Source organism: Humulus lupulus, chromosome 1 (genome assembly GCF_963169125.1).
Source record: "Humulus lupulus chromosome 1, drHumLupu1.1, whole genome shotgun sequence".
NCBI classification, from domain to species: Eukaryota; Viridiplantae; Streptophyta; class Magnoliopsida; order Rosales; family Cannabaceae; genus Humulus; species Humulus lupulus.
This window is the reverse complement of record NC_084793.1, coordinates 57,258,086-57,271,995: the sequence shown is the minus strand read 5'-3', so window position 1 is coordinate 57,271,995 and position 13,910 is coordinate 57,258,086. Positions and strand designations below refer to the sequence as shown.

General features: G+C 34.5%; 1 long non-coding RNA gene across 1 annotated transcript; it reads left to right on the top strand.

Annotated features, from left to right (window-relative positions):
- Nucleotides 1-12,464: 12,464 nt before the first annotated feature.
- Nucleotides 12,465-13,562, top strand: LOC133829879 (uncharacterized). The gene is made up of 3 exons (XR_009891897.1): nucleotides 12,465-12,551; nucleotides 13,218-13,336; nucleotides 13,483-13,562. It is a non-coding gene; the product is annotated as an uncharacterized LOC133829879 (long non-coding RNA).
- Nucleotides 13,563-13,910: the final 348 nt, after the last annotated feature.

Below are 13,910 nucleotides of genomic sequence, written 5' to 3'. Positions count from 1 at the left end.
TAAGAAAAAATTGCTTACCCATAAAAATTTTCTCCAAGATTTCTCAACCCTTACTTTGGTCTTGATTCCCTCTACAAATGGCTTTCTTAGTGGCGGTCCCTTGCTCGACTTCCTTTTACCATGGTGCTCTTAGTGGCGGTGTGAGGTGAGGTGAGTGAAAGAGAGTGAGGAAGAAACAAGAAGAAGGAAAAGAGGAGGGAAGAGAGGAGATATTTGTGATAGGGGTATTTTGGGTATGCTAAAATGAAATTGCATTATTTTGTAATGATAAAAATGCCTAGCATTTTTTTGAATTACAACCCACTATTAAGCGTAAAAAGTCAAATTTCCCAAGGGCAAATGGTTATTAGCGTGTTGAACGTGACACAACAAAGAGGTTACTAAGGATAAAAGATGTAACCTGAGTTACTAAGGTATGACGTAACTTATAGGGCGGACGCGCTGAGGTCATTCAAGGACCAGAGCCTCCTGTTTACCTCAAGATGTGACATGGACAAGAGAGGGGGCCATTTTCACAAAGATGTGATGATGATATTTATGATGTTGATGCTTGAACATGCTATTGATGTATGATGTATGATGTATGACGATGACGTTTAATTATGAAGTATGATGAGGTATGAGAATGATGTATATGAGTTTTACGATATGATTAGGTTTTGTTGTGTTTTCTTTGCATGTTGTTTGTACTTCCTTGTTGGGCTTTTAGCTCACCCCCTTACTTTCCTCTTTCAGGTAATAAATATGGTTTATATTTGGCACGCACTATAATGTGAGGAGTTCCGACGTCAGAGTGTGTATGGCGTGGGGGTATCCTATGGGTGAATAAACGATCAGCTTAAACACCAATTTTTAAAGAAAGATGTTATGTTTTATTTTGATTTCAAAACTTATCAGTGGGACTTGAACTATATTTAATTTAATCGTTGCATGAGAACTTTTATTTTTATTTTTAACTATTGGGCCTAACTTGCATGTTTTATTAGCAAGGCCCCATTGGATTTTCATATGTTAAGTGGTTTTCATTAAATAAGTTTATGAATTTGATGACCTATTACAAAGAAGTAGTTTAGGGCGTTTTACAAATGGTATCAGAGACGGTCGTCCATGTTTCCAAGGACCCTCCCCATACACGCTAAAGACTGGAAAATCTCACCTCACCGCGTCGTAAGTATTTGTTCTATATGTTATCATTTCTTTCTACTTTTTTTAAATTTTATAGTTTTGTTATTGCAGTATAGTAAGATGCCTCCCATTATTAAAACCACTAAGAAATAGATACTTAAGGAGATCCGCGCGATACCTAAGGTCCAACTCAACGAGGACCCCTACAATTGGAGGATTTTTGTGCTGAAAACAACGGCGGTGGTTTGCGATCGTATCCAAGGAATTATTAAAAAAAGAGGGGAATTGCTATGGCCCATAGAGCAATATGGGGTGTTAAAAATCTTCTTTTTGGTAGCCCATCACTTAAGAACTCCAAAGCTAATCGTGCTTGACCTAGAGTAGTCTCATGATGGGTGACCTCCTGGGAAGTTTTCCCAGTAAGCGTGCGAGTGAGGACAAAGCACGCTGGAAAGACTTGTGTTGGTTTGCAGGGTCAGTCGTCATTTCAGGAAGCAGCCATAGTGACGTGGGGCATTAAAAATGGTATCAGAGCCTTGACCCAGCCGGAAATATGGTCGATGGGGACGTCGGACCCCTAAGGGGGGGTGATTGTGATAGCCAGAATCTCATGATCTGTAGGGGAAAGACTGGGTAAAAGTTATTCAATCCCACATCGCCTGGGGAAGGTCAAGTGTGATGATTCTAAGACTGTGTGGGTATGGATTGATGGGTACTACCTATGCCAACAAGATGCATCTTTTTTTTAGTAGCCCATCACTTAATAACTCCAAAGTTATGCGTGCTTGACCTAGAGTAGTCTCGTGATGGGTGACCTCCTGGGAAGTTTTCCCAAGAAGCGTGCGAGTGAAGACAAAGCACGCTGGAAAGACTCGTGTTGGTTTGTAGGGCTAGTCGTCATTTCAAGAAGCAACAATAGTGACGTGGGGCGTTAAACCTTGAACTCAAAGAACAATGGTGTTGATATTTTGTGGTTATTTTAGTATTTTTATAATGAATTAATTTCTTGAAATTTAGGGGTATTGATGAACCCTAATTTGTAGTGAACATTGACTTGTTGACTATGATTTATGCAAAGTATTTCTTATTCAATTAAGCTATGCTTATTGTTAAATTTTTCTTGAGAATGATCAACTTGAGTGGGATATAGGCTAATTTGAGTTTCGGAAGGGTTTAGATTAGTCGATAGGCTTAGTTGATGCATGTTGATAACTATGTTGTTGATTAATGGATAATTTAGGGATATTTTATTCACCATGCAAACTTGAAGGATTGATGCTTGAATTTATGTTCTATAAATTGAATTTAGCATAGCAATATGTGAATTTAATTGTTAGAACTTTAATATGAGCATTTGGGGAAATGACATGTACATTGATTAGGGAATCCTAGTTACAAGATCACTTTGTTGGAACTTTTCTACAACAAAAATAAGGTTGAACTACAAATTATGGGGAATTGATATTCCTAGCTACCTCCATTTATTCACTTCACAAATAGACTACTCTCTTGATTAAATGTTCATTGCTTATTTTATTTTTTCTAAATTAGTTTTTAAATCTTAATTAATTAAATCATTTCAAATTGTTTGCAACCCAAATTGTCTAGAGTTGACTATTATAATATTTAGCATAAAGCAATCCTTGTGGAAATGATTAAAATACTTATCACTATATTACTTGCTTGACAATTATGTACACTTGCATATCATAAAAGAAAAATCACAACACAAGCTACCTAAGTCCTTTTGGGGGAAGGCTATAAGAACTACAGCTGACTTAACTAAATTTGCTCCTTCAGTTCCTATGAACAGTGATAAACCTGAGAGAGTATGGAAAGGGAAAGATGTTGAATATGATCATTTGAGAGTCTTTGGGTGCAGAGCATTTTTTCATTTTCCTAAATATAAGAGGGTCAAGCTTGATGCTAAGAAAACACTGTGTATTTTCTTTGGCCATGGTCATGAAGAGTTTGGGTAAAATTATGGGATTTAGTGAACAAGAAGATAATTAGAAGCAGGGATGTTGTGTTTCTTGAAGATCAAATGTTTGAAGATAGTGACAAATTTCAAAAGCATAATTCCTCTATTTAGCCAACTGATGAACATGTTGAACAAGCACCCCCACCACCACCAGTTAAGACTTCAACGAAAAGATCCACAAGAAAGTGTAAACCATTTGCAAGATACACTCCTCATGAGTATGTGATGCTTACTGATGGGGGAGAACTAGAAACTTACCAAGAAGTTGTTCTACATGAGCACAAGAGTGAGTGGGTTAAAGCCAAGCAAGAGGAGATGAGATCCTTGCTTGAGAACAACACATATGACTTGGTGAAGTTGCCTAAAGGGAAGAAAGCTCTCAAGAACAAATGGGCTTATAGGTTGAAGACTAAAAACAATAGCTCACAACAACAATGCAAGGCATGATTGGTTGTGAAAGTATTCGGTCATAAGAAAGGTATTGACTTGGAAGAAATATTTTCTCTTATTGTAAAAATGTCCTCTATCAGAGTTGTTCTTGGCTTAGCTGCTCGCTTGAATTTAGAGTGAAACAACTTGATGTGAAAAACTGCATTTCTTCATGGTGATTTGGAAGAAGAAATTTACATGGAGCAGCCAGAGGGTTTCAAAGTCAATGGAAAAGAGAATCTTATGTGCAAGCGTATAAAAAGCTTATATGGACTCAAACAGGCACCAAGGCATGGGTAGAAGAAGTTTGATTCCTTCATGTTGAGCCATGGGTATGACAAAACTACTTCTGATCATTGTGTGTTCACAAAAAAAAAATTGATTATGATTTTATTATTCTTCTATTGTATGATGATGATATGGTGATTGTTGGCCATGATGCTGGAAAAATTGAAAATCTAAACGAAGAGTAGAGTAAGTCTTTTTCTATGAAAGACTTGGGATCGACAAAACAAACACTTGGTATGAAGATTTCTCGTGACAGGAAGAATGGGAAACTTTGGCTATCTCAAGAAACATATGCTGAAAAAGGTTCTTGAAATATTCAACATGAGCAAAGCTAAAGCAGTTAGTTCTCCACTTGCAAGTCATTTCAAGCTTAGTTCCTAGCAATGTCCTACAAGTGAGAAAGATAAAGAAGAAATGATCAAAGTTCCTTACTCGCCAGCAGTAGGTAGTTTTATGTATGTTATGGTTTGTACTAAGCAAGGTATTTCTCATGCAGTTGGAGTGGTTAATCGATTTCTCTCTAATCCTGGTAAGGATCACTAGGAAGTAGTGAAATGAATATTCAGATATCTACGAGGTACTTCCAGGTTATGTTTATGCTTTGGCAGTGGTGAACCTATGCTTGATGGGTACACAGATGCAGACATGGCAGGTGATTGTGGTTCCAGGAAATCCACTTTATGATTCTTGATGACATTTGTAGGGGGTGTTGTTTCATGGCAATCAAGGTTACAGAGATGTGTTGCTTTATCTACTACAGAAGCTGAATACATAGGTGTAACTGAAGCTTGTAAAGAAGTTTTTTTAATGACCCAAAATTACTAATAAGGCTTAAGGGCCTTGATTAGTGTGCCGGGAGGGCATAATTGGTTTATGTGTGATTGAAATGATTTAATGCATGATTATGTGATAAGCATCCTTATATGATTATATGGATATGTGAAATGCATGATTATGAGCATTAGTATGCATATAGGCCATGTTTAGCTTTTAGGGGCATAAATGTGATTATTTGCAATAAATTGTTGAGACCACATTATTATGTGGATATATTTGCAGCATATGGCTCGAGACGATCCTAGTGAGCAGTTTGGCGAAATAGTCACGGTGAGGATTTATACCCAGCTTGGGGGAGCCTAGGGGTATTTTCGGGAATTAAGGAGACATATTGGAGATTATTAGACATTCGGTAAATAATTGGTGATTATTTAGATGGTGGGATTTAAGTGGTAAATATTAGGAACACTTGAGGAATTATAGGGAATTGAGAACAAATGACCATTATACCCCTAGACTAAGTTATATATTAGTTTTGTTTGGGAGGGCAAAATAGTCATTCCTAAGTCTAAGAATATAATAAGATTTTGTTAGAATAAGGCTGAATGTTGTGGAAAGTTACCGAAGAAGGAAAAACATAATGCTCTCTCTCTCTCTCTCTCTCTCTCTCTCTCTCTCTCTCTTTTCTTTAACGATTTCTCTCTCTCACTCTCCCTCATTGAAGTTGAAGCTTGGCTTGGGCTGAGGAATTTTCAAAGGAAACCAGAAGGAATTGAAGAGGAATTTAGCTCAGGCTTGGAGGAAATTCAATTGGGAGATTAAGTTGTAAGTTGAGGTAAGAATTTGCTTTAATTTCTGTGTTATGTTGTGGAGTAGGTTAGGTTGATTTTTGAGTTTGATTTTAGGTTGCGTTATGAATTTGGCTGGTGGTTTGAGTAGGAAATTTCAATGGTTATTACTGGAATTCTTGTGGCTAAATTGAAGTGATGGTTTCTAATTATATTGTTGAGAATCATAGAAAGAAAATGTGTAATTATAGGTCCAAATTCGTGGCTGGGAAAAGAGGACAAAACCTAGGTTTCCTTGGGTTCGCAGGGCGCGTCGTGACCCAACCTGGGGGCGCCGCAGTGCGTGTGGCCCTTCTGGCCATGGGAGCTCTCTGACTTGGGGGCGTGCCGCGACTTGCTTGGCCAAGTCGCGATCCACCTCCCCTTTGGCATGAGAGCTTGCTCTCTGACTTGGGGCAAGTCACGACCCGCTTGGGAGTTTTAAGCTTAGAGGGGTTCTTAGTGTTGTTAGGACTCGGGGGTTCGAACCTAGGGCTCGGGACAATTTCTACTACCCAGTTTAGTAGAAATTAAGGTCCCGGAGGTTAGTTTTGTTCCCTAAGAATTTTATTTCTGATTGGAAGTTGATAGATATCAATGAATCTTGTGACAAGGTTTTTCGCCAAGGCTCAAGGCTAGAGATTGTGCTCAAAACCTGTTCATCTTCTCCGCTCGGAATCAAAGGTAAGAAAACTGCACTCGGTTATGTGGCTATGTTGGGACTAAGAGTTCCTTATACTTGTATGCAATGTTGTATGATGGTATTATTCCATGTGAATATGAAATAAATGGCCTAAGAGTGCCGAAATTATATTGGCGCACAGGATGCGACTCAGCCACTGGTACCTGAGGTTAATTATATAATCACTGAGCTCCGCCTAAGTGAGCTAGAGTCAGCGGGATAAACAGAGGGTGCGGCCTAAGGGTGTCGACCCTGGATATTATATGATATGTTTACTATTGTTAATTTTATGATTGTGGCATGTTAATTATCTGGATGATATATTGTTGGTTTGATTATTAATATCATTGATTATGGGAATGATGTGGCCTACATAGTATTTGATTAATGATATATGAATTATTTGATTATTGTTATTGGTTATGTTCTATATATGGTTTTCTTGTTGGGCCTTCGCTCACGGGTGCTACGTGGTGTAGGTAAAGGCAAGCGTAAGCTGGACCAACCCAGATTTGGAGAGCTCTGGGGGCAGAATGTAAATAGTCGGCTGCTCGGCTGCCACGACCAAGGGATGTTACAAGGAAATGAGACTTTAAAATGCCTATTTTTCCATTAGAGTGGCTTGTTGTTGCTTATAACCTCTGAAATTTTGTAAACTATTATTTAACCCTGTTTTTGGGATCCTATGTAACAAACGTTTATTTAAATGAAATTTATCTTTTATGACCAAAATCTTTTAACCCTAGTTCAATAATGGTTTTAGTGACACGTTTTCAACTAAATAATTTGATTAGCAAGTCTTGCACCTTTATAAACACACAATGTAATGGTCTTGGTTATCCAGGGCATTACAACTCACTACAACAAAAGAGGCATAAGACAACACTAAAAGCTAATACTATTAAAAAAGTATTATGGTATACTGTAAAATAATGAGTGGGGACTTTTTAATAAAAACACAGGCGAGTCACTGAAATATTTTTTGGCGCTTATCTTTTGCACCTTTTGTTTTATCTATTCACTATTATGTTTAAAATTTTATTTCTTATTTTGTCTCTCTCTTCCAGACCTCATCTCTCTCAAAATCCCTAGAATTCCTCTACACATCTAGTCTCTCACTGCCTTTGAAATCCCTCATTCCAGTACAAAGGGATCAAAGCCCAAATGAATCCTCATCATATCATCTCACTGTTTCTATGTGCATCATCTTCCCCCTTCTCTCTCTACGAAGTTGTCTAGGTTTCATTTCATTTACAACCAAGTACGGTAAGTTTCGATTCTTATATTTAATAACCTTATTTTTTTTCTATTTTGTCTAAATGTAAAATCTATCTTTTTTTAATAGATTTATATACTTCTTTATGGAAAGACTTTTGGTAAATGGTCAAGAATGACTTTGTGAGCATCCCCTGAGCATAAGACATATGGAAGTGTTTAAAGACTAAAAAGATTTGATCTTTAAAAGAATTCCTTAAGGTTCTTTGTTCATCTCAATTTTTTTTTTTTTATGTTTAACTCTGTTCATGTTGATTTGGGGATATCTTTAGGTGAGTCTTGCTCCTGTATATTTTTTCAGAAAGTAGTAGCAATGTTGGTAATATTTTTTCTCCCTTGTCTCCTTTTCATTTTAATTTTATACCCATCTTGATTTTGGTATACTACCTATTGCGATTTTTGGAATCACTTGAATGTTCAAAACGTAAGAATAAAATAAGGAAAGAGCACTTTGAAGAAGTAGTTAGTTTACTACTCACACGGGGAGATATTATATATATAAATGATTTATAGGGGTGATGTCTCTTCAATTAATTATATATGATGTTGTGAACTTTTTAATCATTTTTTAATATTTTAATTTGTAATAGAAAGATAATATTTCCTACAATAGAACTTTAATAATAATAGTTTTTTAAAAATTTGTAGGACCATGTTTGATGTGTTGCTTGTGGACTTCTTGAATGTCATGTTTACAAGTTGCCACTTATGATAACTTTACAAGCTTGTCTCTATTTATGTAATGTAGTTTAGAATTATAGATGTTTCCTATACAAAAGCCTAAAAGATTGAAGAGTATTCTAGTATTTCTTGAGACTATATATATAGATAGAGGTATCTAAGTAGGTCTGATTCATGTCTTGTAATCTCAAAGTTGTTGCAGCCCAAAATTAGTAGAAATTAAATGATAGCTTCTACTAAAGATAAAGTTCTACAAGCTAGCAAATATTGTCGAAAATTGCACTAAATGATCAGGTATTGAGTTTATATTTCAAATGAATTTCCTTTTGTTTCCACACTTTATTTAATAGTATTGAAACTTGAAAGAGCTTGGTTATATGTATATATATATAGTAATTCGAATAGTAGTTCATAGTTATACCATCAAGACAAAATAGAAAAACACAGATTTTGGTGGAGCATAAAAATATACATATAATATAATCTAATTCAAACAAATGAGGTGCACACCAACCGTTTGTTAAATGGTCTCTCGAAACTCTGTTATTGTCATTTGTATTAGTTCTATTTTGGATGCAACAAGTTAAAATGGTTGGTCTTATCATTTCTTTCATTTTAATTAGCAGTTATTGTTGTCACCTAAAACTTAAATTAGTTATCAGTTGTGTTAGTGCTGAATTTATTCTTCAATGTATTTATGAGCTTATATGCCTGTGGTTGTGCATTATGCAGGCTGATCATTCTCAATTTATTTTGGTCTATGTGTATTATTAATTTTCATCATGTCCTAATGCAATTTATTCTAATTACAATTCATTTATCAACAAATTTATACTTATTGTTCAAGACTAGACTATTTAATTGTTGAAAAGATTATCTAGTCTAAACTTGCTAGACTAAAATAATTTTTTTAGTTTCATTTGGTTGATATTGTCTTAAGGACAACTTTTTTAGCAATGATTTATGGTAAGATTTATCATTGTATTTATGTGAATGAACATATATTATAGAATCTGTATTTGTTATGCCTTTGACTTTAACTCTGTTTTTTGTTGAGTTGAAGTGTTTTGATCATAATAATGGATATGTCATTATTTTTACCTCAACCAACATTAACTTATTAATGAATTTTATATCTTACTAATTGCTGAGATGATATATGGGTGCCGAGCAATAATTTTTTAAACTATTTGAGTCTTGTTTTTAGGCCAGATTTGATTTATCCCAATATGATGTGTTTTTCTGTATTTTAGTCTTTTTGTTTCTAATTGTTTTGGGGTAGGCTTTAATGATATGTTGAACTAACTTTATTTGAATGAGTCGGGGTTCTTTACAATGTTCATAGAAGATACAATCTCAATGATATATATGTTAGTGCATTTAATATATATGCACATATATATAATTTACTAAATGAAAATGCCATTAATTTTGTTGTAGATTATATAATATGTGAGGGTTTTTGATGTATTCAACTATGTTTAGTTATGGACTTCCCTTTTGGGTGTGTTTGGAAGCTTCTTGTGCTTGCTCTAGAACTGTCTAATTCTAATCCTTTTCTTTTAATTTTCTTGTTCAAAAAGTTTCAGTTTTCTCATAAAGATTGTATACAGGAATGGTGTAACAAGAAAGGGAATACAACCTGTGAAATATGTCTTCATGTAAGAATTCAAATGATTTAGATTTCTTTGTTTTTGAAACTTATTTTTTCGGGTCCTTTTTCTGTATTTGCATTTCAGAAAACTACACTAGTTTTGCATTTGAATTGATCGAACCAAGTTTTCATCGTTTTAAGTTTGTTCATGATTTTGGATGCCTCAAAATTTATGTTTTTGCTTAAATTTTCTTTTATGTTTACAAGAATTACTCTGTTTTTCAGTTTACAAGAATTACTTTATATGCTTTCTTTGGGGGCTGATTTTCCCTTGACTTTTCCAGTAGAATTTACATTTGGGTTTTTGATTTCAGAGTGTTTTTTGACGATTTCAGTTTTTGGGTCTTGCTTACAATAATGATGTCTACATACCATAATCTTGATTTGGGAAGGACTGTTTTGGATTTGGTTGTTGTTCTTTAATAAATTTTGATAGCAGAGATGAATTTCCTTTGTTGCAGCAATTTTGTGGAGGAATAGCTTTTATAAATTTTGATAGCATAGATGTATTAAAGAGAAGGCTACAAAGTTTTCTCAATAACACAGAATAAATGTGAGATGGATACAAGAGCCAATAAAATGATGCTTACTTGGAGGGAATCATCAAGGTAATTTGCATAGTTATATTTAAGTTCATAATTAGTAGTCTCTGTCTCATATATATTTCATGATTCTCCATCCAGCTATTTAAGTATCATGTTTGGTTAATAGAGATGGACACACTTAAATCTAGAACTCACCATAGGATGATGTGAATCCTCTCTGTAAACTTGATCTGAAATCTTTTTGAGAGCTAATGCAAGTATTATTTGATTTTTGCATACCTGATCTTGCAACAAGTTTATATGTTTTATCCTCGTGCTTAGTTAAAATCACTCTGATTGTTGCAGCAATCACAAGTGCATGTGCAAAGTACATAGTTTGAGGTTTTCAAACAGGTTGCTGCATTTTGTTTATGCAATATTTTTTCATGGCAACTTTTCATTTGGCTAGAAAATAATTGCTGGAAAACTTTTTATATGTAGAAGTTGAACCTTGCATATAATTTTGATATTCCACTGCTCTGAAAATATTTGAAAAATGTTATAATCCAAATCCAAAACTAATACTAATCCAAAAGAAAAAAAAAGAACAGAATAAGTAAAGAATAAACGAAGTACCTAACGTATAATAACAAGAGTGGGTAGTAACCAAACAAATTAAGAACTGAAACAATTGCAGAAATGGAGCACCTGACTTTTTTTTTAGGTACCATTTGATCTATATATATACATGGATATATACTGTTGAGAGGTAGCGAAGAGGACAGATAGGCAGGGGTTAGCGCTAGCTAGTGTTAGAGAGCTTGCTGGATGAGAGCAGACTAGACTGAGTTCCACTTCCATACTCCAGTTTACATTACAGAGGGCTAATGGCTGGCTTCTTTGTCTAGTCCCACCTCTTCACCCTAAGCTCTTCTCTTAGTTCCATCCATACACAAGCATCCCCTTTCTCTCTAACAACAGCAAGTAGTAAACTACATGTCCTCTAACAAGCAAGAAAGCCTAAAAAATTGAAAATAAATCTCTTGTTTCATATCACGTAATGAGTATATATTCCTCAGTATTACTATCTGCTATTGATATCTGATTTCCATGTCCAGGAGAGGATATTTTTGTATGCATCTGCTTGGCAATCTTGATATTATTATTTGATGATGAGGGTGGAAATAACTTAATAGCTTGTTGCTAAATTCTTATTTTCTTTCCCAATTTCCATGAGCCTAGTTCATAGCTCCTACCAGTTTTTCTTATGGGTTTATTCTGGCTATATAGTGGCTGTAGTTAAGGTGTTTGGTCAAAGGCTGATCTCTTTAATGCTTTAAATTTTGTTATCTATGTTTCTGTAAATTCGCTTGTATTCGGACCATTTATTAGAAATGTTGTTATGCATTATGCCAACACTACAACAATTATGCCCATATATTACACTAAAATATCACATTACAACAATTATGCCCATATAATGCTTTCCCAACAACACTAACTGTTTTGGTTAGTTAGTTGTTCATTGTAACTAATTATTGTTATTTTGTAGATTAGTTACTTTATTAGTTTTGGTCTTTTCTGTATATATACTCTTTTGTATCATTACTTCATTAATGAGAATTGATTCTATTAATTCAGTCACTAAGTTTGATTTTATCTGCTTTTCTCTTTTACCTCCTCTGGGTTTAGCAGGAATTTTTTTTGACAAATTAGGCACACAGGAGTCTTCTGTAGTTAATGTATCATTATTTTGCCCGATGTATAGAAATGGGAAAAGAAAGTAAGTGAACAGGATTAGCAAAATATGTGCCAGCACAGCTGATGACATCTTTTGACTCTTCAAGATTTCAACTTAGCTAAAATAAAGTTACTGGATGCATAATTATGAACTGAACTGATTTCGTAAACCATCTAAGTACTATTTCTTATCTGTTATTATAATTATCATCCATATTCACTAACGACATATTTTTTCTCATGCTAATTGAATATATTCAACACTCAAAATATGCTTGGGTGCTTATTAAATTTGAGAGTAGCACGGTTCTGCAAGTGCAAAATATTTTATCTGACATGATAATTTGTGCTTAGCAGAGAAAGGATTAAGTAGATGCTGGTGCTTTATCATGGTATTCTGCCTATATATATGGAATTCTCAAATGACGCTGAAGAAACCTTCTCTAAAGCACTCAAGCTCTTACTAGTTAGTGAGGTTTAACTTCAATTTGCCAGCGCTGGAAATCGAAGCTTTTCATCTAATGCCCCACTAATTGAGAACTCTGATGCTCAGATTGTCGTTCCAGATGTGAGTCTTTTTCCTTTTTCTTTTTGCTTTGTATAAATGTAGTTTATTCATTAATTGGTAATTGGGTGCTTGTCATGAATGGATACAAAATATTAGATTAAACCCTGAAACTGTTTGTAATAAGTCTTTAAAGAGGATTAGATGAACTAACTTTTTTCCTTCTCATCAGTGATAAAAAAGTACTTAAAGAACAAGCTGGAACTTTTTAATTAATGGCATATTTCTGAAGACTTGACATGTGTTCATGTGTTGAGGTTTTCTATCAAGTTTTTGCATTTTTAGTTACTGTTTGGATAGCCTCATTTAAAAAACTTGTCAATGAGAGAGTTTGATAGTGACCACACAATCTTTATTATCACAGTCCTAACTCACGAAACTAGTCATATTTTTTAGTATTTGACTACTTTGTTTACTTGTATCTCATTTAGAGATTGACTATTTTTTGGGATTGCTAAGTTATTTTTTGGAGTCTAATGTCAAAACTGGATATTTATGCAACATTTTTCCTTTGTAAATTTCTATTTAATTAGCATTTGAAACATTAGTGGTGAAATTTGGGTTTTCAATAAGGTCTTCTATTTCTTTGAAACTCTTTTATGACTCTTTAATTTAAGGTCAATCACTAGAGTATTGCTTGGTTTCTCACCAATGTTATTGGTACTGCAGAGTTATACACAGTATATCCCTTTGCCAATCAGTGACCTTGATTCTTGGTTGAAGACACCCTCCATATATGTTTTTGATTGCTCTGCAACTGGGGGAATATTGTGAATGCTTTTATTGAGGTAAAGCTTTAACTCAAAACATATAATGAATTGATATATGTATTGATAATTAAGGTGCTACGTGACATGAATTCATTATCTGTAATTCAGATATTTATATATAAATATATTTGTATATATAATGACTTGATTTGATGGTTTGGCAGCTTCATGATTGGGTTGCTTCTAGCTCCTCTGGATCCACAAGGGATTGCATTCTACTTGGAGCTTGTGAAGGACATGAGACTCTTCCACAAAGTGCTGAATTTCCTGCAGATCTATTTACGTCTTGTCTCACAATACCTATTAAGATGGATTTGAGATGGTGAGCTTCTTTCCTTTTTTGTCTGTTAGGATCGCCTATCGCGTTTATGCATCTTTATTTGAGATCATGCAGTTTTCTGGTTTTGCCTTGTGGTGTTTATTCCATATTGGCTGCTTCCTAGTTATTTTTAGTTTGTCAACTGAAAGTCTTTTAGCTGTGCTGTTTGTTTAAAGATGTAGGAAGTTAGAAATGGCATGGTATTTAAAATACAGAGAAATCAATCCTTATTCCTAAATCCAACTCGACCGATGCCTTGTGATGTGATTGGTT